Raw genomic sequence first — 13,288 nt, forward strand, 5'->3', positions numbered from 1 at the left:
TTTCATTAGGGAGAGTTGGTTAGCTACAGGCATTACCCTTAGAAGAACCCTTCTTTTAAAACCATAAAGACAGGGTCGTTCTTTGCACCAATCCCAGATTCTTTCCCAAAGTGGTTTCTGGTTTCCATATTAACCAATCAGTTGAGTTACTTGTGTTCTTTCCTCAACCTGGTTCAGTAGCAGAACGGGCTTGTCACACATTTGACGTCAGAAGAGCTCTATTGTATATTATCGAAAGAACAAAAGACTTTTGTAAAACAAAGCAGCTGTTTGTTTCATTTACACCACCTCACAAAAGCAATCCTATTTCTAAATCTGGCATTTCAAGATGGATTGTTAAGTGCATTCAAACTTGCTACGTAAAAGCTAAACCCACGGTCAGAGAAAACGGTACTAGGGTTGTAAAATCACAACACTGCTATAAAATACAGTAATACATGTAGCATTATTAGAAATACAGTAATAAATCATACAGTGAAGGCACAAATCAAACAATGAAGGGCACTTATCTCATGGCTGCCGAGGCAGCGTAGAAAGAGGAGGAGGGAACACAGATAATGGCTTATATTGTGGTCTATTGAGATCTGATTGGTGGATTACTGGGAGCTGTTCCCTTATTGGATGTTAATATTTTTGCTTTATTCCAGGAGCATCATGGGAATAGTAGTTTATTATAATGAGTTTTTAAACCTGGTTGCCGTTGAATAAAGCGAAGGAAGATAAGCATAATCCTCGTCTCCAGTCCTGACATAGAATTCTATACATAATAAGCATTATATGACCTTTGGCATACGCACCCTGTTCAATATTGGTATCTCGTAGCCTAAGCACAAAACACTTGCATGAAAAAGCATCCACCTCAAAGCCATATTTTTTCAAGATATGAAAAAAAAAAAGTGAAAATTAACCACTGAAAATCAAAGTGCCTATACAGGTATACAAACTGTTTGTAACTACCAAATTTGTCTTGCTCTTGTCATAATGTTGTCATGCAGTGATTCACAATGCTGCTGAAGTCTTTCTCTAACTATATGTAAAGTCATGGTGAGACTGAATACAACTGAAGGTGTTTTTGGGAAATCGAGCAGCGCATAATAAATAGGTGTAAAGTTACACCATCATACAAAGGTGATGCAGAAGCTGTGTGGTTGAAGCTTATACTCCACTCATTGTCAACAGATAAATTAAAGCGACAAGGCGGATGCGGGTTTGCAGTGCTGGCTCCTAGATTCTGGAATACCATGCAATTTGGCATTAGAGCCTGCACTGACCTTTCTAGATTCAGTAGACTTCTCGAGACATGGTTATTCACTCAAGCATACGACTAAACTAACGGCTCCCGCAAACCCTAGAAACAGCGCCAAGAAACCAATCGGTGTACTTGCGCTCTATAAGAAATTTTAACATAACATTACATGCAGTGTAGGTGAACTCTATCTTATCCACATTTCCGACAGGTGCAGTGATATTGAAGTCTGCTGCCTCCTTATGGTGGTTAGCAGTTACAGTTGCTGTATAGTTGAGTTTAAGGCTCATGCGTAGGCAGAAGATGGAGATGCTATTTAGGAGCAGTTTTTCATATTGTCAGAGCCAGTGGATGCTTGAGCTATATAGATGATGTCTGATCTCCAAATAGATAGCAGATGGCAGATGCAAGGGCAATATGGGTGAAGGCTATCGCATCATCATGGCCTGCAAGTTCATGTGCTTTATTTGTAGAATCTAAGCCATGGCCAGCAATTGCTAAAATGGTACCTTTTGCCCTTTCAAACATAGTAGCTGCAATGGGCCAAATATATGACTCACTAATGTTCAGCATGTGCAGTACTCAAATTTTTTTTTATTACAAATAGCTCCAGGAGGTCCTTGCCCCGATGTAAAACCCTACCACTAGCTCATTCCTCTTCTACTCATTGTGCAGTATGCACATTCATTTATGCAGCAGAGTTTTCTACACTCTTATCCACATTATTGAAGAGGTCAGGCAAAGCACTCCTTCTCTTCTATGCATGCTATTGAAGAGTGTTTGCATAAGTTCAGCCACTGTAATGTACAATACAGCATTGGAATGAGGTAGCGCAAAACATATACTTTGTTTTCATAAAGTGCGAAGATAACAGCTTATTTTATTCAGGTCTACTATTGGAACTAATTTCTGATCAGATGCTCTGAGGGGAGCATAAATCTGTTGCAAAAACGTGGTTAGCTAACTAGTGATGTGTCCATGTTCCTCTGTGATGCAGCAAGTGATTATACCTTTAAATGCATGGATTGTTAATTTTCCTGCAACCAACATTTATGAGTCATTTATCCATGATGTGGAAATGCCTACTTGGAGTGGGGGAATCCTCAGTCAGCCAAGGTGCCAGTGAGCAGCCCCTCATCTCTGCTGTGTGTATTTGTCCTACAGTTGCAGAAGCGGGCATATGGGGCTTTTCTACAGTAAACCTATTTCTTTTATCTTGCATGGATTGGTGCTGGATGGTGTCCACTCTATTTGAGTTCCTGGAACAAATGACCCTGTGGGCCGTTTGCCCTGTAGAGACATGTAATGTATTACAGTAGCAGCCTCCAAGTCTGTTTTGTCACTCCTAGCGTGCTGTTGCTGTTGCATCAGGCACATCTTGCTAGAAAATGGTAGCCGGGGTAGGCCTTGTGGGCTTTACCTGCTAGTCTTCAAACAGTCAGATACCGCATCACCATGATAGCTTGACAGACCATACTGAAACCTGGTACGGGATTGTTAGGGTTACCAGATGACTATTGTTAGGGGCACAAAGTTATACCCCTGGACACTCATTTAACACCTGAGAGTACTTGGGAAGTTGTAGTGTTAGTTTTTCACATTCGAACTAATTAGACTTGGGTTCTAGATTACAGTAGTGTGTAGAAGGAAATATTTGACAGCAACATGGTGTCCGTTTCATGCACACTCATCTGGTAGTCTTTATAATTATTGAATGGTTTTGAATGCTGTTTGGTTTAGTCTGAAGTTTGCATTGGACAGCTTTTTTCCAGTCCTCATTTTTAGCTGGTGGTGCTGGGCTTGCTAAGACCAGTAGTTTCCATGTTCTTATTACAAATGGGCCTCCTGATCATGGCATGCTTGGCATCTTGGCTGGCATGGGTGCAATGGGTGACATACATGTCCTGTGCCCATTTTAAAGCTATGCAGATGTCAGAAATTCACCAGTGCCTGTTTTTTGTTCCGCTGCATTGACGTCACGATTTTGCTTTCCTTTAAAAAACATGGAAATAAATCCACGCAGGGGCTTTTCATACGTGCATGCCTTGAGGTCTTTTTGGGTGACAGGAGTACACTTGGAGTGAGGTGGCAACCCCACTGCCAATCTGTCATTTGTGGACTACGTTTCGAGTCCTGTTCTTTCATTTCACAAGCTAATATATTGTTGAATTTGTCAGTTGGTCTCTCCACCTCTCACAAATGACAGCCCTATTAACCAATGATAGCAACATGATTTCGAAGACATATGAATGACACCCTCAACAATGAACGCCTGAAAAGGATAGCTGAATTGACTTTGTTAGTGCTTGTTTTAATATGGAAGTTGCTTTACGAAGTGTGGTTTGACAAACTAATGTATGTCTACTTTGAGGGGAATGATGCTACAGTAGATTTTTGAATATCTAACATTGTTTTGAACTTAATTTGAAAACAACAAAAAAATTGTGTATGATTCACCCCTCCTTGGGGTACAAATACCATGGCCATTTCTCTTAACACTGCAGCTCACTCTCTCGTTAGATTATTGTTTTTATTTACTGGTATGTATGTATTAGGGTCTTTCAGTACGGTTTGCCTAGTTGTAATCAGTCTTTTATGTTAGTGATTTCTCTTATATTTATCAATAAAACTGCTGCATAGGCACTCTCGTCCTCCATGTGTTGTGGAATCTTTCAAAACTTGGGCTGCTGCTGACTCAAATATATCACTTAAAAGATCGTTACTAGCAATGTTACCTTCTATCTTGATAGCGCTTCCCCTTTTAGATGTCACCTTAATATTTAATACAGTGACTGAATACGTTGATTTTCCTTTTGTGAATTATCCATGGCGTAATGGAGCCATGCCCCCTCGCAAGTTTTAATCCGTGCCCAGATTGCACACATGGTTAATTCCACCCGTCACTATTCTTGTGTAGTGATATGATAGGATTGCCCATCATTGAAGAGCTTCTAGTAAAACTGTCTTTCTGTGATGTATGATTAGCAAAAGGTGGATAAAAGCGTTTAGAGTGTTCTGTAGGACCTTTATGTTATGATCCACAAAACAACACGTTATTTTCTTAGCTTTTTCATTACTTTTCTCAAACACTGTAGTAAAATGGTGTGAACTGGGACCCGCATCCGTCCTGCCTAATAGCTCTGCTGATTGAATATTTGCAGTGGGTCCAATTAAATACTTTCTGCTCCCTGGGCAGGATAAGTATTTCGGCCTTAACGTTATTACTATTAGGGCATTCATATGTTGGCTAACACGGCTTAGCTGCTGGGCAAATATTTTACTTTACCGCCTCCATTTTTCTTTGTTTGTTTTTTAATTCTTTATTGGGTTTTCACATCAGCATACATGTGTAAAAGACAGAGAAATACATAAGCATGATTAACACCAAGCTTTCGCATCCCACCCACATTTTAATTTATTTAACGTCTGAATTCAATGTAGCAGGCAGTGCGTCTTATTGATCCACACTTGGGAAACAGGCACACTTGACATTTCATTCCTCACATCAAACATTGGATTCAAGATAGCTAACTAAGTGTTAGATACTTGGTTTCCAGCAGCTACCATTCTGTTGGCTAAAAACTAGATGTTTGATATATCATGCAAAGTGATCCAGAAATTCTGAATTACTGCTACAGAAACAGACTCATTCCTTACCTCCCTTATTTGTTTCTGAATCTAATCCCTAGAATCCATGTTGCCTTCCTATCTTCAGGATCTCTTCTATCAGCATTAGTTATATAGACATCTTCGCCATTTCTAGGGGGGGTTAGGACCCAAGCGCACGTCATAATGGCATGCTGAAATGATTTTTGGCTCCATGCATGGCTCAGTTTTGGCTAATTGTGAGGAATATCCAACTATTTGAGAAGATGTTAAATGTTTTGTATGTGCCCCTCACCATTTCTTTACCTCATTACTGACTGTCAGGAAGAAGTCTGTTATATGTGAAGATAAGCCAGCTTTTGAAGCCAACTTGTTTTCATTTGGGGATGATGCCAAACTGGCACTCTTGGGTACTCCCTGGAGCGTGGGTACTCCCTGGAACGTAGCCACTTGCTTTTCTTTGTAAATTTCTTAGCAAATGGGTAGCTAAGAAAATCGCCCACAACTTACTGTGGGCTCCATTAAACACTGATGTCAAATGCTCTGGTGAAAGCACCAGTTTTATCTTGGTGCCCACCAATCAGAGACCATTGGAGACTCGGGGTTCCTGTGAAATCTGATCTTGTCCACATTGTGGACTGTTACCAGAAGTTGGACTTTCGAGGTGGGGGATGGGAGGGTGGGTGTAGAGTGATCTAATGAAGTCTCAGTCGTTTTCAAGCGAGAGATACCTTATCAATAAGATTACACAGGACCTTTGTTCACACTTTTCCCTCTTTTCCCTTCATTCATGGGCTATCAGAAAGATCAAGAAGGAACCTTGTAGCCTCATTCTCATCTCCCCGGCATGGCGGGGATAATATTGCTTTACACACCTTCTACATGTGCCAAAAGTGTTTCAGATCTTACTAGACCCATTCTGGTATCTTCTTATTGAACCCATTTAACAGATTTTGAATCATGACTCCGCATCCCCGAGTTTGAGACCCTGACTCCTAAACACCTTGAATTTGTGCTTCTAGACAAGTTGGTGAAATGTCAGCATATCCTAATGAGAGGGAGCTCTCTATGCCAGGTAGGCATTTACAGAGCAACCACATAGAAGAGCAGACTGCTATGGAATTCGCAAGGTAAACCGCAGCGGGAGAGGTGGTCCCTTAGCTTTGTCGACTACTTCAGTATCGTTAACCCACCTACCGCTCACTGCATGTTGTAGTTGGATGTAAACTAATATATTAATGGCAACCTGCTCCTTGCCAATCTGATTAAAGCTTGTGAAGGTTAGAAAGATCTTATGCTGAAGAAGGAAACAGTTATGCGCAATTACAATTTTACAGCATTTGTATCTTTCATAGATTCAAGCGTACCCCTCATGCCTTCCTGTCTAAAATGCTCACTATGATATTATCGTTTCACCGTTAAACTTAAGCATTTGAGGTACAGTGTCCCTCAGAGTACCTTGCCCTCATTGATTGAAGCATGTCACATTTCATTAAAGAAGACCATACAACTAAATAAATACTATTATATAGCTTTTCTTGTATGTTAGTGCTGTTTACAGCTGTTGTAAAGTACAATTGGAGTTCCAACTCATTGGCTTGGGATGATTCATCATCCACAATAAGGAGCAAAAGAGGGATTTACAAAACAGTTCGCCCTCCACTCATAACAAAAATATATCCATAGAGACCTGATCTGGAGACAGACAAGTAATTTTTCCAAGGACCTATAGGCAAGGTAGTAAACTCTCCACCCAAGGAATGGCTTCTAAAAAATGCTTCTCATAACCGGGTCTTGGTTTCCTAATTTAAATGTTTGTCAATCATCCCCGCTTATGACCCCATATGTAAGTGCACATGGAGAAAAATGTGTGAACGGTCTGATACCTCACGTAAGCACCACCAAGGGAGCTGCTGTTAGGTACTCACCAGACTGCTCACGTTTTATCATCTTTGGTGACTTTCAAGACCAAAAAACGAAACCGGTGCCAAATGTGAAAAAAAAGGAAAACCTAGTGATGTTTGAAAGTATGCGCAGCAAGTGCTTGTCATGTGCTATCACCCTACGACCTCATAGTGAGAGAAAAGGCCAACTTGCTTCTCCAAGCTAAAATGAGATGTGACTCACTCGCAACAATACCAACTTTATTAGATGCCGTGAGCCCACTCAGGTTGCAAAAAGTGGAAGTCTCTGGCTACAATGGAATTTGTCAGACCACTCTTTGCTTCTGTTTAACCTAAGTAGGAGTTATGATATAACTTTAAAAACGTTATAGATGGAGAAGAGCACAGATGTTCCAAGGGAGAGTATATAAAAAAGAGAACAAATTGATAAATTAACAACTTGTGCGCAATTGTGGATGAATGGGCTGCACTGAAAGTCTCTGAAAATAAAAGGCTAACCAGTACGAACCACTGGTGTTCATCTTAAGGATATTGAGACAGCCTGTTAGAAGGAACCAACAGACGCCATTGGCTGGAAGCTCAAAGAAAGTTAGTCTCTAAGAAATCTTTTTAAAACCAGAAGAAGACTTCCAAGATTAAAGAAGCAGTTAGCCATTATAAAGAACTCTTTAGCATTTTAAAAGAGGTAATTGTTCTTTTCAAATGGCAATATTCTCACTCTACCCACTGGCTGATGTATAGATATAGATTGCTTTGATTGTCCAATAGTGTTTGGAAGTGGGTAAAAAAAACCTCCACAATGATGCTGCAAAAATATGTACAAAGGAAATTAATAGTAGTAGGGCAAAGCCTGCGCTTCTGAATGTGCAGCCATGAATAGGGTGAAAGAAATGGTGGGAATGAAGAAAGCCACCAGCAATGGTGTGAAGTCTTTCCTTTGTGTTAGGGAAGCCAGAGTGGTAACGGGAGACTTATTATTACAGACAGTGCAGCATAGTTGTGTCTCAGGGGACTTGTGTTCTTCCCTATAACCAGATAGCTTTTATGATCTAATTTTACAACCTCCTTATGTACATTCCTTATCAATTCCAGAACTATACAGGTGACTCCAAACTGATGTTTCATTCCGCAATGCATTCATTTGTGAATGAGAGGCAAACCACAGAACTGTTGTCTCAGAAGGCTAGGTGTGTCTGAGTACCCATCTAAATACAGCTGTATTCTGATGGCTCTTCCTGGACAGGAAGGGTGGGAAGGGCTGACACCCTTCAATAGGTAGTAGCCTGACCTCACAGAGACTGCGGATTACCCCCACAGGTAATTGATGGCAAGGGCTGATTTGAACGGATAATTGTGCACTTCAGAGACCATTCTTTGAAGTCACCTCCACGTCCCAACTGGGTATAATTATTGAGTCTCTGATCCCCTAAAATCAGAAACTTCTGGACCTACAACTTAAACTCTGTCAGAAGAACTGCTGTACTGCTTAAAGGACACCTTGCTGGACTGCTGACCTGGAAGACCTGCTTTTCTCTTGTGCTGGCCTGCTGCTCTCTGACTGCTGAAGGAGAACTGCAATCTTCCTTTTTATCCAAGTGTGCGGCAAGGGCTTATTGACTTGCCTCCTATTATTGATACTCAGAAAACGTCTCTACCCCTGTTCCTGTGCCTGGTTCACTGGATGTGGACCCAGATACTTACACCAATTAAACTGACGCTCCTCCTGTCTTCTGGAAGCAGAATTGGCTCATCAACCCTGTTGTGGAAGCTTAATCGGCGCATCACACTTGGGGACCAAGCAGCTTCACCGGAACTGCCACATCCACTGATGCATCACCGCCACCACAGAAGGACGATCCTCTCATCCCTTCAACATGCATAGAGGAACCTGGTGTAGTGGTGTCGAAAAAATGGGCATCCAGTCCACCGCAAAAGATCTACTGACGTCCTTCCTGGCTAACAGAACCCAGGCGGTCACTCTCGGCCCATTCCAATCTGCCAGTCGGTCGTTACCGTGTGGGGTTCCTCAAGGCTCATCCCTAAGTCCGACACTTTTTAACATCTACGTGTCGGACCTTGCTAGTGTCATCAAAGCACATGGGATGAGCCTAACCTCATACGCCGACGACACGCAGCTGGTACTGGCCATTAAGGGTGATGGTCAGGAGGTGGCCGAACGGTTCCAAACTGGTATGACGGCGATAGGTGAATGGATGGCAGGTAACTGCCTGAAGCTAAACTCCGACAAAACGGAGGTGGTCATCTTTGGCAAGCTCTCACCATCTTGGCCCACAGCCTGGTGGCCATCAACTTTCGGCACCCCACCTTGTCCCGCCTCCAAGGCCAGAAATCTGGGAGTCATGTTTGATGACCAACTCAACTTTATGACCCATGCTAACAAGGTAGCTTCCACGGCCCATTACAAACTCAGGATGATCAGAAAAATCTTGCCTTTTCTACCTGACACGGCCGCCAAGACCCTGGTTACATCACTGGTCCTTACCTCCCTTGACTATTGCAATGGCCTTCTTCTAAATGCACAAAAAAGAGTCACCAAAAAACTCCAGACTGTACAAAACGCGGCGGCACGCCTGCTATCCAAAAAACCCAAATTCACCCCCATCTCAGATACTCTGAGAACCTATCACTGGCTGTCTATCCAAAATAGAATAAAGTTTAAAGCCATGTGTATAGTTTACAAAGTAATGCAGGACCAGGGGCCTCGCTTCCTTAAAGATCAACTAAAACCCTACAATCCAGTCAGAACACTCCGCTCCTCTACACTCAATCAACTAATCACTCCACGCAGTAGAACAGCTACTTGGGGCGACCGTCGCTTTCCTGCTGCAGCTTCTAAGATCTGGAATTCCCTACCTTACTACATCAAATCCAGCTCATCACTCCTACAGTTTAGGAAACAACTAAAAACGTGGTTATTTGACCAGTAACTCACATCCTCAGCCCACCGTATCTACTTCTCAGGATAGACATTACTGCAGTCTAGCGCCGAGACGCCCACGGGTATTTGGTTGCGCTCTAAAAATGCCAGTAAATAAATAAATAAAATTAACGCATCGCGGCTTCAACGCTTGTTTTTGGACTTTGGAAACCAACACATCCCTATCAACGTGTGTGTGAAATTAGCGCATCCCCTCGACTGCGGGAGTGACATTGACGCATCGACCCTGCATCTTGGGTTTGCAACTATGAACAAGGTACTATGTTACCCTGGCCCGTGTGGCTTCTGTACCCGGCCTGCACTCCATTGCTTTCGGATTGAATTGTTGACTTAGCCACGGTCCGATGTGACTTCAAGTAACCATCAAAACGCCATTTTCCCCTTATTCTCTTAAAATTCATATCTCGACTTGTATTTATTGCACGTTTGTCATTTTGGTCTTATTTTACTCAAAGAAATATAATCTATTTTGCTAACCCTATGTGGAGTACATTTGTTATGTATTCATTGTGTTACTGTGTGTGTGTCAGGGTGTTGCTCAGACACTTGCCACAATGCCTCTTTAGATAAACCTGACTGCTCTGTGTCAAGCCAGAAGGTTAGCACAGGTTATCTTCTAGTGTGTATCTAGCTTACCCTGACTAGAGTGGTCGTTCCTCCTTTGACAAAGTGCACACCTGTGCCAACCGAAACTCCATTCCTAACAAGTTTAGGTTTACATTTATTTTTCAAACAGCCCTTTGACCATTGGCCATCTTATCTTCTGTATTCCTTTGCAGTAATTTGTGTACATTAAGGCAAAGTGACTTTTGGGTAACTGATTTCCATACTAAGAGCAGGATAATGTGAGATAACTATAGATTAGGAACAAAATTCACCATTCATGTTCTACTGACCTTTCACAAGAGATTCCATACTCCTAAAGGTATTAAATAACAAGGTACACCAGTGTATGCAACTGCACTCTGAAGTGCCCTTTGCTGTGTTCTACTGGACACATTCTAGTGTTTCGCCAGTCACTCCCTCGAGGGCTGGCCCATATATTCACCCCACACACATTCAACACAGGTGTCACCAGTTAGATGTCCTGCCACTAAAGGAGCTCAAGTGCACATGCTCGTGGCCATTACTAGTAACTATCATCACTGTGTTGGTGTCCGTCAGTTTCCACAAAATGTGGGCCTAGAGCCAAGATTTAACATTGGTGTCAAAGCGTGTCTTTCCCCGCGTCTGCTGGCAGCCGTTTTTGTTATTCCTCGCTTGGGGGCTGGTAGCCTATGTCAGAGGCACCCATCTACCAGTTGCCTGCGTGTCCGTTGACCGCAACTGAAAGCGGTGCCGCTTGCTGGATGTCGTCGGAGGACGTGCACAGAGGGATATGCCAGGGCCCCCGTGATTGCTGGGCCTTGTGCCGTGTGAAGTGCCTGTGGCTGTCAACGTTCATCCCAGCGGGAGGGCGAATGTGAGACGGCACAGCCGGGCCTGCCCCGAAGAGGAGAGTGGACTCTACACTGCCGCTGCAGCCCTCTGTTGTGGAGGGGTGGAGGTGGGCCCAATGAGGCAGCATAATTTTCCACCCATAGCAGCCTTCCTGATGCTAGTGGGAACCTGCAAGGGCCCGTTGCTGTGCTCGGGCCGAGGCGGTAACTGCTTTGACCAAGGAGTCCCCACCGAGCGGTGAGTGAGCCAGTAGCTGTGCCAGAGAAAGCAGCCTCGCCTGTACTAAACCCTGCAGCTGGAGCTCAGTGTTGCCCTCAGGGGTGCCCACTGCAAAAGGAGAGCTGCTGTAGCCCAGGATGTGGAGAGGTGGTCGAAACGCCACCTTGCGGCCACTCTACAACATCACACGCCCAGTAAGTGACTCGCTCATGCTGAAATGGCGGTACTATCAGCATGTTGATTGCTGTCCCTTCTGATAAAAACACACCACACTGTCTCGAGCTGAGAGCATCAGTGCGGTGTGCACTTCGGAGAGAGAGAGAGAGGACGCGAATCCGATTGTGGAATATACCAAGGGAGTAAAGTGCTGCTCAGAAGGAAGACCGGAAGGTTTACTTTCCTCTGCGTTTCAGGGTGTGTTTTTTCCCTCCGAAACTGGGAGTTGCAGTGAGGAAAGAGTAAGACCTCGGGAAGGTAGTGCTTTCATGGGGCAGGATTCTGGAGGAACTCTTCTCATTTCTTTTGTTGGTCACATTGACTTTATGCTCTGAACTTCATTTCAATCTGTTATCCCTGGAGGAGTTTAGATCTCATATAGGAATTCAGGTATTCAATCAAGTTATCAAATCTAATCCTCAGCAGAATATTGTACTTTTCACCTCATGGGATTGCTTCAGTGCTGGGAATGCTTCAGTTTTGAGCAGATGGCAAGACGAAAAAGCAGCTGACGATGGTGATGCGGTACAATGTTCACGGAGTTGGTAAAATCCTCCAGAAGATCAACAAAATCCTTGTCTCAAAAAAGAATAAAGAAATTGTTTTAAATGCAATGGAGTGTTTTCGAAGAGTGGGTTTAAAATGGAAGCTCCCCTTATGGCACGAAACAGAGAGGTGTTCCACAGCGAAGTCAGAAGTGTGGATTTTGGGGACAGCAGCGCAATACCGTCCATAATAAACCATTGGGTACAAAACGAAACCAGGGGTAAGATTTAAAGTCTGATTGCATCAAAGCTTATTGACAGCGCTCTAACCAGGCTCATCCTTGTCAATGCGCTGTATTTCAAGGGGCAATGCACATCCCGATTTAAACCTGAAACCTGTTTACCAAGTATAATGTCCCAGTTGTCTGTCTTCATAAGTGGTTCAGCAAGCACTCCCAGTGGTCTTCGCTGCAGTGTCATTGAGTTTCCTTACCATTGTTTCCAAATGGGTCTTTCGTCATTTCTAGAGAATGCTTTGTTTGTAGAGAATGATGAGAAGGCGGAAGGGGGATTACCTGCCATTTGTGAAGCACCAAGGAGTTTCCCACACTTCTAGTGGCTTGCCACAACTGCAAAAAAGAGAAGGGAGCTCTGTACCTCCCACAGTGATCCAGAGTTGCCGCCGGAATACTTTTATCAAGGGTAAGCAGGGTATGGAAGGCACTACAGAACGGATCCATCAACGGATCCATCAACGTACACCTATCTCCACTACCGTCCCTGAAATGGCTGACCACCTGGAAGACGCCCAGTCCTATTGACAGTACCGGACCGATAAGTGGTCCGTGACAGAAGAAGATGTATTGTCCAAGGGACATGACTGAGTGAGTAGGAGGTCCCTGTGAGAATGTGTGGCCTGTCAAGACATTTTGGAGCAGGTGTTGAAGGGACAGACATTGCGTGGCCTGTCGCCACATATTGGAGCATGTATAGAAAGTACATGCATTGCGTGGCCTGTCGCCACTTTTTACTCTACCCTTGAGGTTGCACGAGTGACTAGACGGTGGCTCCGAGGTAGACTTGCGGCTGTCTAGATGCAGACACGTGCAGACCAAGTGCAGCCCATAGGCAGTCCATAGGCAGTCCCATGGCAAATTATCCAAGAGGCCTCCCCCAAGTGTGAGAGATGGACTTTGCTTTGCCTTACCAATGG

General features: G+C 43.6%; 1 protein-coding gene and 1 pseudogene across 1 annotated transcript in view; both read left to right on the forward strand.

The window, feature by feature from the left end:
* The window catches only part of CLCN3 (Cl-/H+ antiporter 3), a 247,540-nt gene that overhangs the window by 104,526 nt on the left and 129,726 nt on the right, over positions 1-13,288 (forward strand). The gene's annotated exons all lie outside the window — the stretch shown is intronic.
* Positions 11,271-12,691, forward strand: LOC147728650 (glia-derived nexin pseudogene; annotated as a pseudogene).

This window comes from Lissotriton vulgaris, chromosome 3_1 (genome assembly GCF_964263255.1).
Source record: "Lissotriton vulgaris chromosome 3_1, aLisVul1.2, whole genome shotgun sequence".
Lineage (NCBI taxonomy): Eukaryota > Metazoa > Chordata > Amphibia > Caudata > Salamandridae > Lissotriton > Lissotriton vulgaris.